Source organism: Ochotona curzoniae, unplaced genomic scaffold (genome assembly GCF_017591425.1).
Source record: "Ochotona curzoniae isolate NIBS_2020 unplaced genomic scaffold, NIBS_Ocur_1.0 scaffold_2587, whole genome shotgun sequence".
NCBI classification, from domain to species: domain Eukaryota; kingdom Metazoa; phylum Chordata; class Mammalia; order Lagomorpha; family Ochotonidae; genus Ochotona; species Ochotona curzoniae.
Genome location: NW_024467096.1, coordinates 3,974,426 through 3,990,212, shown reverse-complemented (window position 1 = coordinate 3,990,212; position 15,787 = coordinate 3,974,426). Strand labels below are relative to the sequence as shown.

At 41.6% G+C, this 15,787-nt stretch overlaps 1 protein-coding gene across 10 annotated transcripts in view; it reads right to left on the bottom strand.

Annotated features, from left to right (window-relative positions):
• KALRN (kalirin RhoGEF kinase) overlaps positions 1-15,787 on the bottom strand; it is a 660,588-nt gene that overhangs the window by 174,622 nt on the left and 470,179 nt on the right. The window lies entirely within an intron of this gene.

The following is a 15,787-nucleotide window of genomic DNA, read 5'->3' as shown; positions in this document are numbered from 1 at the left end:
GGTATAAAGCAAGAAAAACCAGGAGTAGAAGCTGACATGCAATTCTCCCTGGGAACATGGAGTGTCAGATGGCAGAGGACAAGGAAGTGTCAGGCAATGTGAAAATGGAAGAGGTGTTCAGTGGACACCCTGAAGGTGAGTACAAAAGCTGAAGTGCAGAGTACCGTGGGTGGGTTGAACAATAGGCTCTTTCTGAGTGTTGACAAAGATGGAGAGAACAAAAGGACAGTGATGCATCCAGATGAAGATAAAAGTAATTTTGTAACCTCACCATGCTAAGAAAACCGTCAGTGGTTCTTGGCTGCTACTCAGTAAAGTCTAAATGCGTTTGAATGGTGTTCAGTATGGGCCATACTTGGAATTGTCAGGCTGACATCCGGCCTGTCAGACTTTCTAGCCCTCTGTCTCACAAGTCACCTCACAGATCCTGAACCAGGCACACTCAGTCTCCATGCCCCAAACTGATTCCAGATTTTCCTTTCTCCCTTACCTTGATGAATCTTTATCCTGATCTTTTTTTTTTCCCCTCCTTTACCTTGTTTTTGCTGTTTGACCTATTTAGAATGATCTTTCTCCCCATGTGCAGTATCAATACTGCCTTTAGATGCTACCTATGCATTTAATCAACTCTAATGCCCTGCCAATGCTGATACTCCCAAAGTAAAGCCCTGAGGTTTTAAATTATGTTTGGCCCCAATTTCTAGAAGCTCTCTTGCCCACAGTGCCGAACACATTACCTTGTGTCTACTGGCTTGTTCTTTATTTATTCATTGAACATTTACCAAGTCTCTTGTATGAATGAACAGCTTGTATGACTCAGTTATGCAGTCAGGGTACAGAACACAGACACTTCTATCCTTGTGGAATTTCAAGTGTGGTGGAGAAGGAAGTTGCATAGCTGCACTAACATAATTACAGATGGTGACAGGTATCAAGAAAAAACAGATGAGAGTGAGATGAGAAACATGTTGGGGGTTTACTTCCACCGTCAACCTTCACTTTCATGGTTTCTCCTAGCTTATCCTTTTGTGGCAACTGGTATGCCCATAAAAAAGAACTGTGTCCTCTTCTAATTCTCATGTGGATTAAGCAAGTAGAAGGCCAACCCAGAAGATCATGTATAAAATTCAGACTGGAGCTGTGGGAGCTTGGCTTATCAGTTAAGACGCTGCTTGGGATGACTGCATCCTATTGCAAAATGCCTGGGGTCAAGTCCAAGCTCTTCTCCCAATTCCAGCTGCTGGCTAGTGTAAACCCTGGGAAACAGCAAGTAGTTGGGTCCCTGCCATCCCTTGGGGGACCTGGATGGAGTTCCCAGGTCCTAGCTGTGGCTTGACCTAGCACCAGCTACTGTAGGTATTTGGGAAGTAAAGTAGTGGATTGAAAGATCTCCCTGTCAAGTTTACTTACAAAAATAAAATAAAATAAAGTTCAGACTTCAGAGGCTTTCCCATAAGCTGGAGGTTTTGCTGTGCAAAGAATTCTTTGCTCAATTCTTGAGCCTGTTTGCCAGATATATGAGTGCCAAAGCCAATCTGATTATGTCATTTTTCCTAACATATTTCACTGCAACTCTACTACCTAACATAGAAAGTACAGTATAATATACAATAGATACATTATTCAGAGCTGAATCATTTTTATTCTTTCATTAAAACAGAGGTATACTTGCATATGGACTGTAATCTACATTATGCATTAAATTTCTATGTTAGTACACTATTCTATGGAAAAATAAATGGTGAACTGTATTCCAAAATATTAAATGTCAGAGACGCTTCATATGTCATATCACATGAGCCTCTAACTTAACTAATTATCAAACTATGGCATTATATTTATTACGAGGCAATACAGAGAATGAAGACTAGCCATGGAGTGAGCACAGATATGCATATAACTAATGAAGGATTAATATCTAGAACATACAAAACCTCTAAAAGTGGATTTTAATAAAACCTTAAACAGCTCATTATATATAGAAGTTAAAGGTCTGGATAACAATGTCATAAAAGAGAAAATCCATTGGTCCACTGAGGACATAAAGGGGCACTCAATGCCATTATAATCAGGGGAATGACAATTAAAACTCTAAACAGGATTGGCATTTGGCATAACAGTTAAAATGCTGCTGGGATGACTGGGGTCAAGCCCCTGCCCTGCTGCTGACTCTATCTTTCTGCTGATGGACATTCTAGGAGCCAGTATTCCTGTCACTCACATAGGAGACCTAAACTGAGTTTACAGCTCACAGCTTTGGGCTGGCCCAGTCTAGATTATTGTAGGCATTTGCAGAGTAAGCCAATGAATGTGAAATCACTGTGTCTCTGTTTCTTTGTCTTTCAACTTACATAAGCAAGTAAGTTTTAAAAAATCTTAAGCAACAACAGGAAGAAAAATAGAAAATTTGCAGCAACATGAAGTTATATAGGGCTGTATAGTAACTGTGTAATAGGGACTGTCACATCCAGATGGGAAGATATTAAGCAGAATGCATGCATCTCTACTTCCAAATCAAAGATGGACTCCCAATGAAACTGTTAAATATATCTTGAAGATATTGTCCATACCTACACTGTCAGGATACACTTAAATAGCAGAATGACAGATTTATGATTGTTTATAAAGGACTATACTATTGTAATAATGTAGAGGAAATTGTGGTTTGAGGGAAAGGGGTTTAGGGATGGGGTGAGGGAAATCCTGGAGCTTATGGAACTGTATCATTAAATAATAAAATAAATACATGTTTAAAAAATCATAAGCAGCTATTGCTATGTATCAGCCAGATATGTACACATTTTGAAGTCCCAAAACAGTAAGCACTTCCAAGGATACAGTGTAATAGTATATCTCATATATACCATCCAGAGTATACATTATTACTTTGAAAACTTGTTGGTACCATCTAGTAAAGTTGAAGATACACATGTACATCCTATCATCCATCTAGCAACTTCACTCCTCATTTTACATCCTGGAGAAACTCAACTATATGTGTAAAGAGATACACACATGCACACACACACACACAAAGAATATTCATAGCACAGTAGTGTTGTTTCTAATAACTATAAAAATTCCATATACAATGTTAATAAATAAATTAGGGTATATTAGTATAATGGAATAATGCACAACAGAAAATGAACGAACAACTTTACACATCAGCATGAGTGAATCCCATTAAAAAGTGTTGAGTTTGGCCCAAAATCTTGGGTACAGCAGGTAAATCCGCTGCCTACAATGCTAGTAAATCATACAAATGCCAGTTTATGTTCTGGTCACTCCACTTCCAACTCAGTTCCTGCTAATGGCCTAGGAAAAACAGTGTAAGATGGCTCAAATACTTGGACTCCTGTTTCCACATAAGAGACCCAGAAGAAACCCCTGGCTCCTGGGTTTGGACTGGCCCAACCTCAGTCATTTTGTCCATCTAGGAAGTGAAGCAGCAACGGGAAAATCTCTCTTTTTGTCACTCCCTTTTTCTGTGTAACTCTTTTACATAATAAACAAATCTTTAAAACAAAAAGGTTGAGCAATAAAAGTATATACCCATGAATATAAAAATGATTATAGCCATATAGAAACATCCATATTTAAACAAGCTGCTTAGCAACACTTACATAGTATGTGAAATCACAAAGGAAGTGAGATTTTTATTATAAATGTTGGGAGGGAGAGTGGTTCCCTGCAGGAAAGAAGCACATGGTTGTGATTGTGAAGAGACAAAGAGGAGGATTTGGAGAACTGGTGATGCCCTAGTGTATGGCCTGATGGCTATTACCTGTAGGGTTAGTTAATACATAGCCATTAAGCCACTCAATTCTGCTTGTGCTTGTCAGGATATGTATTGGAAATACTTTAAGTTTAGTAAGATGTTTATAATTAGAATTGTGGTTTATCCATTAAGATGACAAAGAAGAGCTAATTATAATAGCTCCTACCTGTCACTTGGATATTAAATAAATATACTTGGAAGATGGGACAGTTGGCAACACTGACAATTAAGTAAAACATAGGACGATGATGAATAAGAATTATTTTAAAAGTATGTGAAATCATGTTGGAAACAATAACAAATCATGAGGACACAGTAGATGGCAAAGCTGTGGGAAAGCCAGCACTCCTGCACATAACCAGAGTGTTACACACTGATGCCACGCTGTAGAGAGTTAACATGTCTTTCACAAGTGAAAGTGCACATTCTCCTTAACAAAGTGATTCTATCTCCAGAAGTTATCCTATTATTCTGTTAACATACTGGCAAGTATGATAAATAAGAAATTGTACAAAGGTATTAATTATTGCCTTGTTAGTGATGTCAAAAGATGGGAATGAGCCCCTGAACCTATCACATGGGAAGTTAAATGAATTCTGGTCCTGTAAACTCCCAGGGACCAGCGGCCATCAGAAAGAATGAAGCAGCCCCCTGTCCTTCTGAGATGATTTCCAAGATTTGGTTTTCCAAAGATTTATTTATTTTTATTGGATGAGGTAGCTCAGATTTATAAAGAGGAGAGACAGGGAGAAAGATCTTTCATCTGCTGCTTCACTCCCCAGATGGCCTCAATGGCTGGAGCTGAGCCAACTGGAAGCCAGAAGCTTTTTGTTGATTTCCCATGTGGGTGCAGGCCCAAGGCTTTGGGCCAACCTCAACTGCTTTCCTAGGACATAAACAGGGAACTGGATGGGAAGTGGAGCACCCAGTACCAGTACCGAGTACCAGTACCCAGTACCAGTACCAGTGCCCATATGGGATCCTGGTTTTTGCAAGATGAGGATTTAGTCATTGGGCCTTCATGCTGGGCCCTATTATCAAGATTTGTGACATGGAGAAAGTGTAAGATAACACTTATTGTAAGCTTTTACTTGTTCTATTTTTTTTGAAAGAATAAATGTGTGTTAGAGCTTAGATGACTATTTTAAAATAACGCTCTAGAAGCAGATCTACCTTTTTGTACTGTATTGTATTACTGCTTCAAAAATTCATTTGAAGGAGCCAGAGTTGTGGCACAGTTAATTAAGCTGATGCTTGCATTGCTAGCAATCCTTATCAGATGGGAGGTTCAACTCTTGGCTGCTCTGCTTCTGATCCAGCACTTTGCTAATGCATCTTGGAAAGCACAGGACGATGGCATGAGTACTTGAGTCCCTGCCACCACCGTGGGAGATGCAGATGGAGTTCTAGGCTCCTGGATTCAGCTTTGTCCCAGGCATGGGCCATTGCAACCATTTGGAGAATAAATCAGCAAATGGAAAATATTTCTCTCTCTTTCTCCTTCTCTTCCTGTCGTACAGTGCTTTTCAAATAAGTAAAATTTTTAAAGTACATTTGGAAAGCTCTGAATATATACATTATAAGATGTTTCACTAAACAACCATAAGGAAATAAAAGAAGGGAACTTCTGCATGGTTCCCGTGCACAGAGCTAACAGCTCATTTTAAGAAATCTAATTCTGCATCAACATAAAATACTTCTTTTGTTATGCCTGTATCAGTGGCACTGCTCTTTTACATACCAACCATGATTAGCACAACTGTTTGGGGACAAAAATTGATACAAAGGGAGAGAAATAGAAAGAATGAACTTCAAGGCCAAGCTTAACTTTCACTTATGGTACAAGAGTCTTCATGGTTCCCAGGCTAAAGTGTTCCCTCCAAGTGGGTATCCTTACAAAAGAAGACAGAGCATACCGTGTTGAAAGCATGTATTTTGTTTGACCTGTTCATTTGATGTCCACACAGCAACTAGCATAAAGGAAGCACTAAAGACAGCTGTCTCATTTGATACAACATGGGGAATATATGCTATTGCTGCCCTTTTATTCCATACAACACATATGGGGTGTGAATTCAGTAGGCTCTGGGCATAGACAGAGATTATTTTTGTATATTCACAATCTCCCTGGTATCTGGTCATTGGTGACCAAAGTACTGTTTTGTTGAATAAGAGAATAAGTCCAGTGTAACAATGTTTTTGAAATAGCTTTCTCTTACGCCTTTCATTTCATTACAGATTTTTTTTTTCTGGGTAATTATGAATTAGGGGTAGTTCCTACTAATTTGTCCTCTAAATAGCACAATAAATTTAGTTGTTTGGATTTTCATGTTCTCTTATTAATTGTGTTGTCTTAAATCTGAATGTTAGAGAACATGCCCTAAAGATATTTTTCATTGGCATTTTTCAATAAAATTTTCATTAATGTAATAGCAGTTTCCTTTTAACAGCCTTGTGAAAAGACATCCAATATTTGTCACTTTGTTACTTTTGTGGGGTGATAAGAGCAGTGTGGTGGGAAGATGGGATGAGTTAAGACTCTACATTATAGATTTCTGATCCTATATCTACAATTCCACTTTAACAAAACTACCACCAGCTCAAAATCTCATCAAATGCTTAATTTTTTTTTTGCAACAGTTCCCCTCACTTTCTACAACTCCAAATGTCTCAAAGTTGAGTATGTTTAGGGGAGCCTCAGCACAACAAAGTTCCATGCAGGAAGCCAAAGCGCTCTGTCCATCTCATTCATTGCCATCTCCTCTGTCTGCACAATGCCTGGTATACAGTAAGAGCTCAGTAAAAGTCTGATGAATTAATAAATGCCAGAAAACTAGCATCGATAAACATCTCCAGGAAATATTTTTTAAAAATTTAATATCCTCTATTGCTCACTAAGACTGTTGGTTTTCTGTGAATGATCAATAGAAAGCAGTGAATATAGTGAATAAAACTTTTAAAAGCCCATTCCTGCAACTGAAAGGACAGCCATTTGCACACTACTGGAGTCAGTGGAAAAGACAGAGCCCGCTCCCCATTCTCCCCATGCACCGCACAATCCATTACAAATCTTGGTACTTTACACAGAGCAGAGAGCCATGTGTGTAGGAGCCTTCACTGAGCAATCCACAGGAGCCGTGGCAGGAGCCATGCAGCCTGGGGAAACAGCTCTCCTGAAATGCTGAGTGTACCTGCTCAATACACGTGCCTCTTTGCAGTTAGCAGTTTCAATCAGAACCAGCTGGAGCACTACACACAAAAGTTTGATGTGAATATCCTGAACCTGTAAGACTCAACTTTGAGCTTTCAGGGGAGCCTGCAAACAGACAGAGAAATGTCTGCTTCAACCCAACCGGACCCATATCTGCATGGAACATGGCACGAAAAGAATGAAGACTGATGGACAATGGGGATAAAGATCTGGTGGTAGGCAGGAGGCACTATTTGTCTTGGTCCAATCTGTCACAGTTCTGCATCTTCTTCCAGGAATCTGCTCTCAAAACAAAACAACACAACACTGTCTAGATAGAGGCAGCTGTCCCTCAGCTGGCTGCTGTTACTCACTGCTCCTGGAACAGGCTCTGAGCTGAAAACCCTGGTAGACATAGAATTGGGTCTTTTTTCCTTTGATAAAGCCCTGCTTACCCGCAACAGGGATTCCCATCAGCACAGACCCAATGCCACACATCCTTATATCCACCATCTCCAGGACAGTAGTAACCATCTACCACCATGGTCATGGCTCACAGGTTGGCAGTAGCCATCAAAAGTAAAGAAATAACAGGACAGTACCAGGTGAGTAAATCTCAAGCAAAACATTCTCTTCTAAGCTCAAGATCTAAGAACTCTCATGTCTGTTCATTTTTTTTTTCTATTTATGGCTGTAGACAAAACAGGTCCATGATTTACACCACAGCATGTATGGGAAGGGGCCTAGCTGAGGCATCACCAGAGCTCCAAATGCTTCACCTGCTCTAGGCAGCTCTGGCTCAGTAGGCTTCTGTGCAGCAAAATTTCCACTTGATGTTTCCAAGAGTTCATTTTCACACCTACCAGAAGAGCCCACCTCCAGACGGCACACTTCTAGTATCCCTTCTAGCCACCCAAGAATTCAATGCTTAAAGATCAACATTTCCAACAGCCTGGCTCCTCTACTGTTGTGCAGGAAATACTTCGAAAGAGATGAATGACATGTCAGAGGCCTAACTCTTACTCTGAAGGATGCTGCTGTTTCCCTCCAAGCCTAGCACTTACCTCCTCCCTGCCTCCCCCCATCCCTGTGCCATCTCTCCAGCAGAACACATTGGGCTACAGGTATACTCACTTGGGTCTTGTTTGCCTTGGACTGGCGCCAGCTAATCCACTTTAACATCTTGGCTTGTTCTCGGGTTTGCTTTCTCCTTCCACCACAACTTTAACAATAACACAGAATTTCAATTGGAGCTGGGTGGCAGCACAGCTGAGCTGGTTCTGGAAACTCACTCCTCCCAGGCAGCTCCAAGGCAGAGATCAGTCTTACCACATCCCAGTGCTCCCTGCCAAGCTCTCAGAGCCCAGCAGGAAGCTGTCTGAGAAACTGAAGACTTTGGGGCAGAAGCACACACTCCCACCAAGGCCACAATGTGAGTCACAAAGTACTTAGTATCGAGGAGACTGCGATAGGCAAAAATATCTGCCACATGCCAGCTTTGGAGACTCTGGACTGGGCTACAGACACACAGTGTAACATATTCTGGGCACTGGATTTGCTGGGACAGGGTGGAGCATAGTGCAGGGATAGCTAGGGAGGGGTAACGATACTGTTTGTTTTGCTACAAGGATCAGCAAGCTGAACTACCTACCAATAAATATTGTTTTCACTCTAATGCAACAAGCAGGAACCCCTTCTTGGGTCTGAGTCTTAAAATCTACCATTAACAGGTTGTGTGTCTTTGAGCAAGTTACTTTGTTCCTTTTAAACAGAATAAAGGTAGAAGGCTGGGCTATTTTTCTCTAAGAGTCTATGATTCCAAATTCATGCTGAATCAAATCTGGCTGCCGCTGTGGCTCTCACACAGATCTAACCTATCTCCTGGTTTCCCTGCTTCTGGAATAGATCGCTGTCCAGTGCAAAGACAGAGTGTGCAGGTACAAGGGCTCTGAGTAGAATGAGAGTGCACACGGGATTCTTGCTATTTGCCTGTGATCTGCAAACTAATCACTGGCTGTTGTGTTTTACGAAATTGATTTGCTGTTTTGGATGATTGGTAATTTTAGTGCTAGGTTTCTTTGAAGGAAGTTTTCCAGCTCCAGAATATAAATCACACTGTTAAGTAAAATAATGCCATTATGAGAGATTCTGCCTGGACCATAGACGTTGTATTTTTTCAAAGCAGCGTGTGTTTTACACCCTGTGGTGAGATCTGACAGTTGGAAGCTGGTCAATAACTGGAGGAAGTTCTCGTTTGCAGAAAACCTTTGACCACACTCACACTTTAACCGTCTGTTCTGAAAAGCTGGCACATTTTACACTGTGTCAAATGTCACTGAGGAGTTGATACAGTTACCCTTCTGCGAGGTGACACAGTAGCCTGAGACAGTGCTGCAGACACCTGTAGACCACAGGCTCCTGGTGTCTCTGTGGCCCATTGCTGCAAATCTCCTCCTTCAGTAACTAACTCTGGCCTCAACTGATGAAGACAATTAAAACAAAGCAAAAAATATAAGTCAGGCTTAACATCTTAAAGTGGAAATGGCATTTTTCCTACTTTGGAGCAGCTATCAAGTCACTCAGAAATCTCTACCGGACTGACAGTCATCATAATCCCTTGTGTTTTTAGCCATGGTGTGTGACTGAGACTCAAGATGATGGAGTCCAGGCTTTTAGAGGTGTTCCCTCCAAGCCGTGGTGGCAGGAAGGCAATTAGATGCTTTTTTAGGGCGAGAAAGTGTCTGGGCAGTGAATGGGAGGTGACAGGATTTTTTCCTCGCTATTCACACTTTATGACCCTCAGGCTACTGGAAGCACCCAGGAGTCTTTGCCAGAGACTGTGGTGTTTTATTCTGCTTTTGGATGATGCCCTTAAAGGGTTGGCTCCCCAGTGGGGGTGTGACTGCTAGGGGCTTGGAACTAAATCTGATACACTAAAGCCGCTGTGTGGGTGGGCTGTCTGGATGGCTTTTAAGAATTTGTCAAGTAAAAAATATTACTCAGTATGAAGGGATAAGCTGAAATATTCCTACAACTGCCATGGGTCCAAAGGTGGTCCTGAAAACCCCAGGAACACACTGCCTACTGTTTCTTATGCAGAAGTGTCCTATGGCTACCAGAACATCAAGTTCCCCCAGGTGCCTTCCAGTGTCCCAGATACACTACTCCCCGCCCTCTATCTCAGCTCAGTCTGCAAAACCACTGCCTGTCTTGTGCAGATGAGGAGATGTAGGCTCTACCCAATGAAACGGTCACCCATGGTCACATAGCTACTCTCAGAGTCTGGGAGCCGTATCTGATTTGAAAATGATTTCCTTTCTATGTAGAGCATCGCTGCTTCTCCCTGCAGGAAACATTTTTGGGCCACTCTTTCCACATGATTTTTCCTGCCAGTGCACTCACACCTCTGCATCTCTCCTATCTGTGGACTGCTTGCTGCTCAGGATAAACACCAAAGGCCAGCATCCTTGCCTAGGTCAAACTCAGCAGGGTTGTTGCCTCAGAGCTCCCAGAGGGATCCATTTGAGCAGGACTTCAGCAGAAATCACAAGCATATCTGTGTGAGCTGCTTCCTCATTGGACCATGCTTCCCTCCCTCTCTCTCTTTATGCCTCCTACTCAGCAACCTCAGTTACAAACTACTTCCAGGAAACCCAACCTTCCTCCACCTTTATTCTCTAGGGCTATCATTCTCTATTTATGACATGAAAATATTCCATTGTTTTGAAGGCATTTGTTCCCCACTCCCTCCAACTAATTCCTCCAGGGGAAAAATTTCTTAATTTAAGTCCTTGCAATTGCAGCATTAGCCATTTTTTTTTTTCCTTAGTAGAAAATCCCAGGATCCCTCATTTTTTGGTGGGGGATGGTGCTTGTCTTTCCTACCCATGAGAAGGTAAGTTGGAGGATGCAGGCCCTTGCTTCACTCACTAGCAAGAACACCATATATTAAGTTTGGCCTCATCCCAGTACAGGAATGAAAACGTTGGGAATATGCTAACACAAACTGTATTGGCAATATACCAACACAGGGGCGAGGCCCTCAGCAATGCAGGGACTAAGCCCTTTTTACGACTGTCACCAGGTTCTGATGAACTAGGTAAGGTCCTATGGATGTCAGCTCTTATTACAGGAATCATATTATGAGCCATTAAAAGGGAAGCAGAGACACTTAGTTGGGTCCTTATCATCTCTGACCCAGGCTTGGTTCTCAATCAGTAACACTAAATTGATCTGACCATTCAGAGTTTTAAAACCACTGAGTTAGATCTTAAAGTCTCTAGGCTTCTCCAGATATTTTATTGTCCCCTTCAGCTTACCGGCAATACCAGCCCCATGTTGTTTCTTAGATCACATCAGCTTGCTAACTGAAGTTCCTCATTCAAATAGCACACCCATCCTGGATGCTCCAGCAGCATTTCCTCATAATTTTTCAGACAACTCAATTTCATTTTCAGTCTCAATGTCTTCAGCTAACCTGGGCATGTCCAGAAATTCATAGTGATTTCTGGCAGGAGAGTATTCCTACTAAGATGGATTTATAATGTTCAGTTCAATAAGCATTTGTTGAATGCTTTCAGCACACAATGGGACATCACAGTGCAGAGGAGAGGGCTGGTTTAATACCGTTAAACAACAATTACTTGCCAGTTATCCATCATGTTAAACAACAAGCTTCTTCTTGAATAGAATTCTATAATTTTGTATACCTTTAAATGTGATTGTAAAGTCCCATCATTTATTAACACAGATATAGACAAGTGAGTCTTTATAGTGGTATGCACTCAGAATAGCATGAATATTTTGCTGGGTAGATTTGTGAGGAGCTTGAATGACTATGATTTTTAAAAGAGCAAGAATACTATTGGTCTTTAGGGACAGGTGCAAGGTAGAATCTAATGACGCAGATTTTTTCAGAGGCTGAACAAAAACAACCCTGGAAAGCTGTTACTATTACTATCATTTACTGAGGGCTCTACAGTGGCTTCGTCAGTGTTTAATGTACAAGGATGATTTCACAGGGTGGTTCCTCATCAAGGAGGGAATTACAATGGAAACAGCCCTAACTCTCCTGCTAGTGGCAAAGGCTTCCTCCTGTGTAGATCTTAAAAAGGAGCTTGACAAGGAGGGTCGACCAAACCATTGATGAGAAATGAAAGCTGGGCTGTGTGTGTAGTAGTCTTCGGTCTGTATTCTATCTTCCCAGCAAAAACTTGGATGACACCACAGAAAATACATTAACCCAATAATGCTGGAAGACATAGCTAATGTACCATAGGACAAAATAATTCATGTTCAAAGATACTCATATTCAAAACTGGATTGAAACTGAACAAGAGAAAATCTAATAGATACAACCCAGACCTTCACTTGGGCTAATTTATCACCTGCTCAACCAAGATCAGTCCATGAAAAATGGTATGGGAATTGTAGAGCCACACTGGGCATACCTATTGAAAATGGTGTGCCACCTTAGGGAAAGTATTGTCCCTAGGAACCTGGGATGAAAGAGCTGTGTTCACACTACTTATACTACATGTTGTGCGTGCTCCATTCTCAATGGCTCCATTTATATAGAAACTATACACTAGAGGAAATCGAGAGGAGGGAGCCCAGGATGTATAAGAGCCTGAAAATATTTCGATAAGGAACAAGTGGAGAAACGTCTAAACAAAGAAGATTCAGAAAAAGTTGTAACAAGGATCTTTAAATACCTAAAGCCTTAAAGGCATTCAGTGGCCAAACATGAGACACTTTGGGCTTTAAATGAATATCTGAGAGTAATAGATGATACCCCATTAAATAATAAAATAATCTACAAACTAATGCTAGCAACAAATATAAGTCTGAAATTCGAAGGGTATCTAAAGGACGAGAGCAGAATCATTCTACTTACGAACTGGGAAGTCAAGCCTATGTCACTTTGGGTATGGTACGATACACAGCAGAACTTGCTGACCATTTGCTAATGAATGATGAAGACAGACAACACATTTCTATTCAGAAAGTTTCAAAGATCCTCATATTTTGCTAAAAAAAAAAAAAAAACCCAAAAGGACCTTTTTATTCACAGGCTCCAAATAGTTTGTTCTCCCTAGGAGAGAATTTATCAGCTCTTTTAATTGCATGTCAAACAGTTACCAAATTGATGCATTTTATTTACTTTTCCTAATGATGATTGATTATGATTTTAGTCCTATGGATAGGGAGTCTAAGGTACAACAGTGCTTCCAATGTAACAAAGTAAACATTAGAGCAGGGATCTGAACCCTGGCATGTCCAAACTCCTGCTTTACCACAGCACAGCATGATGGTGGGGTACCCAATGGCCCCAAATCTTCTCAGGTGCCTGTCATGCCCTTTCATGGTTATATCTACCTTATCCATCTAGTCCAACAGTTCCATTATCAATATTATCTGAAGCTGAAGAGGAAGACAGGAGCAATTTACTAGAAATCTATGGTGGAATTGACCCAGATTTCTGTACCTTTCTCTGTCCTGTCTTTACTCCAAGTCATGTTTACCAACGCAAGTTCTGACCTTTCTTTTCTCCCAAGTGAGTTCAACTGCTCCCTTAGAAATCAAGTTTTCAATCTCCTCATAGAGGCAGAGGGAAATCTGACACTGCTGGTGACATCTATGAATTCAAAGACACTAAAGACCTATGTTTACAGCATATCAGCCATAAAGTAGAGACGATGGAGGATACAGGACATCATGGCTTGTTGTTCCTGTTCTGTGTTAGGAGAGTTGGAGCATTCTAAGTTATAGTGCATAGTCACAAACAGGCTCTCCATTGCAGTTTCAAAGTGAGACTAAGTGTTTCTAAGAGATGTTCTAGATTTTTTTTATGGGACATGAAGTTTTGCATTATCTTCCAATCTTCTTCCCAGGTCTCCTCACATCAGCACATGTATTTGGAGGTTTATATTTCCAAAAGGCCAGCTTTTCCACTTTACTAAAGCTTTTTGTTTGCAGGTTAGGAAACATCTAAACTTCTTTGGCATACCTAGGAACACCATTCAACTGCTTTCAGCCCACTTGTTTCAGCTGCATCTTATCCTGGAGTTCCCTGAGACCAGGCAGAGCACCCCCGCTGTCAATTCTCCCTCCTGCATTGCCTGAGACCTGAGGTGTGCTGCATGCCCAGAGTACCGCAGCCAAACAGACAGACACAGCCCCATCTGTCAGGGGCTCCGTAGCTGGCTATAGAGACAGACAGGAAACAGAAAACTGCACAAATAGTGATTCACACTCAACAGATAGCCCACATCTTCTTAGAGGAATCGGCACAGAGCTTGGCCCTTGGTGGGGGTTTTTATGTGAATATTTGGCTGATGATTATTTTTTTTTTGTGGAATGTGCAGATGAACAGCTGGGTTAACCTTAGCATTGAGAGTTCAATGCTTGGACTTTCAGAGTGAGTCGGCGGGGGGGGGGAGGACAGAGAGGAAGCAGTGATGTGGCAGAGAATCAGCAGATTCAGGCTCTGTCTACTTCCTACGTCTCTACTAACTGCTAGTCACTCAGCATCTCTGAGCCTCTGTTTCCTTCCTTTTAGCATAAGCCAGGATTATGAAATGCCTACTGTCAGAGGTTTTCTAGTCTAACCTCAGTTACCAGGTCAGGAAGACAAGGAAGAGTTGGAACCAAGGTCTTCCTAAGACAAATAATTCGAGCTTAAGGATGTATGGCTAAGGAAGGGCTGCTGGAACGACAGATTAGCAGCCGGTAGGGATGCATTCCCTGGGCCATGAAACTATCAGTTTACGTGTAGATGTGTGTACCCACTGACAGCTTCTTGAAAGGGAATATTTTTATTCATGGAACATTCCAGACTGTATTTCTAGAGAATTGGTTAGAGGAGATAGGAAAGCACACAAAGCATGCTTTTTCCCTGTAAGTAGGAAAAAGTTTCCATCTATTCTGACATTGAGTCCAAAATCATTTAACATCTTGAAGTCAGATAGAGGCACCTGCACACTCATCTATGGAGTGTTTAGAGTTACTTTCCTTCCATAAAATGAGCAGGTAGTAGGGTACAATCCATCCACTAAAGCCTCAGTGGCTTTCCTTTCCCCAATAGGAAAGACTCATGAAGGTCTAGTGAATGCAGAATGTTTAAAAATAAATATCCATAACCCAGGAAACAAAATGGAGCAGGGAACAGCCCACTGCCTGAGGCTTGAAGGAACAGGCCGAATACTAGGTTTGGATAAACTAGGGGCAGATAGTGTATAAAAATCAGTGACTTCATTAATAAATCATTAACCTGTGGCAAGAGATTGCCTTCTCTTCTTTGGACCCTGGGGCAGGTAAATGAGCAGACTTGGGTGTGGAACCTTTCCTCCCCTTCCTGCAAATTCTGGTGGTTGCATTCTTGCCAAATTTGAGCAAAGGCATGGAGTCACTGCTGCATTCTAATTCTCCTTTCTCTCGAGAGCTCCTAACTTCCTCTTACTTGCTAGATGTAGGAGAGCAGGTGACTAGACTTCCTGTCAGATGACTATATCCCCTACCTAATGCCTCACACACCACTTTCTGTCCCTCCTTTCTCTGAGAGACTGAGCTCAATAATCTGGCCAGAGGAAGGCATCATGTGGGCTAGAATCTCTCAGATAAGAGGTTCCTACTAAGCAACCCCTCTGTGGCCATTTCCCAAATCACTGATTGTGCTCTAATTTAGGCATGAGCCCCAGTCAAATCATTATCAATAGGAGCCGGTCACACCCAATAAGCTCTCAGAAAACCCTTCCCATCTCAGCCTGAGGTCCATCGTCCCAGAAGTCAGAGAACCCAAGCTTTCCACATGGGGC